Source organism: Littorina saxatilis, unplaced genomic scaffold (assembly GCF_037325665.1).
Source record: "Littorina saxatilis isolate snail1 unplaced genomic scaffold, US_GU_Lsax_2.0 scaffold_513, whole genome shotgun sequence".
In the NCBI taxonomy this organism is placed as follows: domain Eukaryota; kingdom Metazoa; phylum Mollusca; class Gastropoda; order Littorinimorpha; family Littorinidae; genus Littorina; species Littorina saxatilis.
In genome coordinates this window covers 45,386-51,319 of record NW_027127367.1, presented here as the reverse complement: position 1 = coordinate 51,319, position 5,934 = coordinate 45,386, and the positions used below count along the sequence as shown (strand labels likewise).

Sequence of the window (5,934 nt, the reverse complement as noted above, 5' to 3'; positions counted from 1 at the left end):
TCAAACTGCAAGGTTCGCTGATGGTGCGGTTCGTAATACTGCAAGGAAAAGGGACGTGAAGGATGAACAGATTTATTTCGACTTTTTTGTGAGCGAAGAAATAAATGTTTATACAAGTAGCGTAACGTGATGCCCTTTCACTTTTTAGCCGAAGCGCTGCTTCACTCGGTCAGTATCCTTTGAAGCAGTATTGTAAGAGCATTCTTAACGGCAAACAAAAACCACGCGTTTGACTTGGAAAGTATCAAACATGTTTTGAGATGCATTGATTTGCATCAAATACTAACATGAATTTGGATATTTTGCTTCAAAATGACACAAAAACACACGCAGATGTATACTACTGTCATGTCAAAATAAGGAGAGAAAAAAAACCACAAGAAAGGTAAGTGTATAACACGTTTAGTCAAAGACAAAACAAAACATTTACTAAAACTTCAATCTTTACCTGATACTGGTCTCTCGGCGCGAAAGTAATTCTTTGAAAATGATCACTCTCATCAGAAAGCAGACAGCATGTCCCCTAGCGGTAAGATTTCAAATGAAAGTATGTTTGTATTGTATTTATAAAAAAAAAATTGGGGGGGCTCTGTGGTCAGAAAGTGGTAGTTTACGGGAAGTGGAATGGGTCTTGAAAGTGAACGAACTACATATACATCAACAAATTAAGGATAGATGATCACTTATCCCTGGATGTTGCTTCTTCTAAGATGTCAGGAAGCAAAATGACTTCGTTCCCTTTAAAGACATATAGGTCGAAGTCGTTGTGAATGTTTCGTTTCGTCCATAATTACACGTTCCATACATTTGTCTTTCTGTGTGTGATTTTCTTGAAAAAGAAAGAAAACGTTCCGAATTAAACGCTTGATCGGTGCAGACCTACCCAAAAGGCGTATAGTAAATGAACTGCATGAAAACTTTGAAAGTGCCATATAGTCTGCTTCAACTCTTACAATATTTTAGAACAATGTGGCACGTTTATATTCGTTTCTGGGTCATAGACGCAAAAGATGAAGAGTGTGGAGGGAGAGTTAATTGTATGCAGAAATGATAACAATTAACACGTTTTGAGCATAAGTCGCACCACACTCACTCCTGCGACACTAAACAAAAAAAGCTCTTTTTGCAAAAAAAAAAGAAACAAGGGGGGAGGAAAGGGGGGGGGGGGATGTTACGAAGCGGTTTACTCGTATTTTTGGTAATGTGTATTGTTGTAAATAGAATAGACTATAGCGATGGTCAGATATTGGAAAGGGCTATAGGCTGCATACCGTCACGTTGACCGCAGTTGAACCTTTGTGTAACTGACAAGGTTTTTCACGTGCAAGTAATGCAGACGACAGCTCACTGGCAATGTCATAGCAAGAACGACTTTGTAAAATCAGTCGCCGTCAAGGAGCCAAGCTCGACTCATGTTTTTCGTAACACGTTAGCAGACGGGCTCCTGTTTTAGGTATCTGACTGAAGAAGGATGAAGACTGACGAACTTTCCCTATCAGTCTACGTGATATCTTCCATTTTCATATTCATGCCAGGCCGGCGACTGTACTAAATGTTGGCTTTACACTCTTTTGAGGTATGTTTGAAACCGGTTATATTTTCATGTCATGCTGTCGTATGTGAGAAGAGTGACTGTTTCTGTGTTTAATGTTATTGTGTAGGCCTAAGCTATTGTACTACACTGCTTAAACATGTGAGGGTTTTACGTAACGTTTTCTTGGCTTTAGAAAACAGGAATTAACGTGTAAATAATTATATTGGCTCATGCAGCTTAATATGTTGGACGAGTGAGTATTTTTATTGTGCGAGTGAAAGAAACTAAGACAAGTTGATTTATGGACTATAAACTTTACAGTGTTTCCAACTGGAGGGTTTCATCGACGGAGGCTGAACTGAACCAGTCAACTGCAGCTTGGTGTACATGACCATGGCATGGAGAGCTGGCAGGGTTCTACAGTTAGCCGCCGAGACGAACTGGAAGGATCAAGGACTACGTCAAGCAATGGTTGCGATGTCGTGAGGACTGGTGCACCCTTGTCAGTCGTCTGAAGGACTTACAGCCATACCAACATCTTGAAAGCCGAAAGATGGCAGTAGGGTAACGTACAGTAGAATACCTATTCGTCTTACCTGTTAAGCTGCTTTGTTTGAGCCAAAAGGTGTCTGCGTCTTGGACTGTAGAGTTTCTTGCGGTGTTGTCGGCCTAGAGTACTGGTCGAAGCCCGGAAATGATTTTGTGATGTAAAAAGCTTTGTAAACAATAATAATTAGTCTTGGCAGTGTCAAGATCCATTTAACACCAGGTTTTTGCGTGTGTGAGTGAGTGTGCGCTTGTGCCTTGTAAGCTACTGTAGCGGACAACTGTTCAGATTACATTCAAGCTTGTAAACAAATACTAAATTTATAGAGTGGTGTAGAGGCATTTATGATTGTCTAGAAACCGGCCAATAAAGGACCATAACATCTGGCGCAATAAGGGCTATACCACTCCATAACAAATGGCGCCCAATAGTGTTTGTTTGTTTGACCCTTTAGCAGTATTGTTTTCTATCTCAAGGCACGTGCGCTTACACGGGTGTGAATGATTGTTTTGTTTGTCCTGTTTGTCCAGTAACATTTTCAGATTTGATTTGATTTTTGATTTGATGTGTTGACTGGCATATTCTTGTAAGGCCAAGGTCTTACTCGAGTTTCGTTCATGTTATATTTTTTTAAACAGCTTCTGAACATGACCCCAGTGTATAATTCTTTTGATTTTTTGGATAATCTCTGATCGAGATTCAGAAAATTTCATCGTTTTTTCAACAATTCATTTTCTTTTGAGGAAAGGGGGTGATGTTACGAAGCGGTTTACTCGTATTTTTGGTAATGTGTATTGTTGTAAATAGAATAGACTATAGCGATGGTCAGATATTGGAAAGGGCTATAGGCTGCATACCGTCACGTTGACCGCAGTTGAACCTTTGTGTAACTGACAAGGTTTTTCACGTGCAAGTAATGCAGACGACAGCTCACTGGCAATGTCATAGCAAGAACGACTTTGTAAAATCAGTCGCCGTCAAGGAGCCAAGCTCGACTCATGTTTTTCGTAACACGTTAGCAGACGGGCTCCTGTTTTAGGTATCTGACTGAAGAAGGATGAAGACTGACGAACTTTCCCTATCAGTCTACGTGATATCTTCCATTTTCATATTCATGCCAGGCCGGCGACTGTACTAAATGTTGGCTTTACACTCTTTTGAGGTATGTTTGAAACCGGTTATATTTTCATGTCATGCTGTCGTATGTGAGAAGAGTGACTGTTTCTGTGTTTAATGTTATTGTGTAGGCCTAAGCTATTGTACTACACTGCTTAAACATGTGAGGGTTTTACGTAACGTTTTCTTGGCTTTAGAAAACAGGAATTAACGTGTAAATAATTATATTGGCTCATGCAGCTTAATATGTTGGACGAGTGAGTATTTTTATTGTGCGAGTGAAAGAAACTAAGACAAGTTGATTTATGGACTATAAACTTTACAGTGTTTCCAACTGGAGGGTTTCATCGACGGAGGCTGAACTGAACCAGTCAACTGCAGCTTGGTGTACATGACCATGGCATGGAGAGCTGGCAGGGTTCTACAGTTAGCCGCCGAGACGAACTGGAAGGATCAAGGACTACGTCAAGCAATGGTTGCGATGTCGTGAGGACTGGTGCACCCTTGTCAGTCGTCTGAAGGACTTACAGCCATACCAACATCTTGAAAGCCGAAAGATGGCAGTAGGGTAACGTACAGTAGAATACCTATTCGTCTTACCTGTTAAGCTGCTTTGTTTGAGCCAAAAGGTGTCTGCGTCTTGGACTGTAGAGTTTCTTGCGGTGTTGTCGGCCTAGAGTACTGGTCGAAGCCCGGAAATGATTTTGTGATGTAAAAAGCTTTGTAAACAATAATAATTAGTCTTGGCAGTGTCAAGATCCATTTAACACCAGGTTTTTGCGTGTGTGAGCGAGTGTGTGCTTGTGCCTTGTAAGCTACTGTAGCGGACAACTGTTCAGATTACATTCAAGCTTGTAAACAAATACTAAATTTATAGAGTGGTGTAGAGGCATTTATGATTGTCTAGAAACCGGCCAATAAAGGACCATAACATCTGGCGCAATAAGGGCTATACCACTCCATAACAGGGGGGAGAAATCCCAAGAAAGGTAGGTTATTGGTACTGTTAATTACATTATTGAAAAAACAAAACGTTACATTTACAACCCGTCGACCCAGTGGTCTTTAGTGTAGACAGACAGAATACACTTCTGATACAAATAAAGAACTTATCTCAAAATCGTCGATTAAACTTGACTCGCTTGCATTTTGCGCCTCTTACGACATGCTGGGGAGCATCGGGTAAATTCTTCCCCCCAAACCCGCGGGGGGTACAATAATTTCTCCCCACTTTCCTCCATAAAAAGAACAATAGCTTGTAAAGAATTTTTTTTATATATATTAGAACTAGAACACGATGGCGTGTAAGCCATACAATTACTGTCTGTGTCATATAATATGATTATGTCGATGATTTCGTGGAAGGTACAACTTATTCAGGTTGATTTTCGGAAACCCATGGCCGAAGTCGGTCCATGGGACGTAATTCTTCAATTATAGTGGGCAAGTGAAATCTTACAGATAACTTCCCTTGGCAGCAAAATCGACACAACAATCACAAAACCGATTTGGTGTTATGGAATCACGTTGGTGGTCACGGTCATATACAAAAAGGCACAGACAAAGACATCTATTGACACTCACAGTTTTGTTGTGACTTGAAGCGAACAATAGCATTTTAAAAACAAACTGGCCACAGGAGTGCTCATTTCACACACATTAAATACTACGACTTTATAATAAAATTGTATGACACAAAGCACATACATTAACAAATCAATAGTCAGTGTCCTCGGTGCCGTTAGCTTCTGTCAATGATATTTTCCATTTTGACATTATAAGGCCATGGGCATTAAATTTGATATGATGTGAACAAATCTATAGCAAGCATACACATTATCAATTACACCATTTACACCATAGGATATTAAATACAGACACAATATTAACACAATAACATCATAAGTGAACAAAGGGAACAAAGGAGCCAAGTGACCCATGCTGACATTGATAGTATGTGTGAAAGGAAGTGAAACTCGTCCTTTATTAAATCTACTGGTGATATTCTGAATAACAGTAATATCTACTCAGTATCATGTCAAACTCTGAATGTTGTAACGGGGCATTTTCCATGAGCAGTTTTCCCACGTCAAGTGTTCATTTTCCTGTTTTCAGAAAACAATCTGCAATTATTACGCAGTAGTAGGGGAAAGTCGATAAACTTGGAACAGTTAAGGAGAAACAGCCGTACCAGACAAACAAATGGATATTGCAAAGCGTTGTTCTTTATATTGTCACATACTAGACTCTATCAGTAAATAAACGAACCACATAAAATAAAATAAAAATCACGCAACTCATCAGACTGATCATAATAAAAATGTCTGCATTTGTTCCAGGTTGGACGCATGGGTGTGTAAAGTGGAACACTGTGTTGTCAAACTCGGAACACATACAAACACACCCTGACTCTCTTTCTAGCTCTGTCTGTGTCTCACACACTGACACAAGGCACACACTCTCAGGCTCAGACAAACAAGCACACATTGCCACACACACAAGATAAATAAATACGTCATAACATTTTGATTAAGCCATTTTATGTAAATGTCTTTTTTTCAACATTATATTTTGGTTTTTAAGGAAATAACAAATAGGATAACAATTTAAGCCTTGGATGTAAAACAAAAAGATAAATAAGGGCTAGGTCTAAAAAGGACTGAAAAACAAAACCTTAAAAAAAAGGAAAAATTAGGCAAAGAACCGATTTCGCAGACAATGTCCTTTGTCTTCTACT

The 5,934-nt window shown here is 39.5% G+C and overlaps 1 long non-coding RNA gene across 1 annotated transcript; it reads left to right on the top strand.

Moving 5' to 3' along the window:
* The first annotated feature begins 1,175 nt into the window (after window positions 1-1,175).
* Window positions 1,176-3,964, top strand: LOC138955812 (uncharacterized). Its single transcript, XR_011452377.1, has 3 exons — window positions 1,176-1,576; window positions 1,856-3,243; window positions 3,523-3,964. It is a non-coding gene; the product is annotated as an uncharacterized lncRNA (long non-coding RNA).
* The last annotated feature ends 1,970 nt before the right edge of the window (window positions 3,965-5,934 follow it).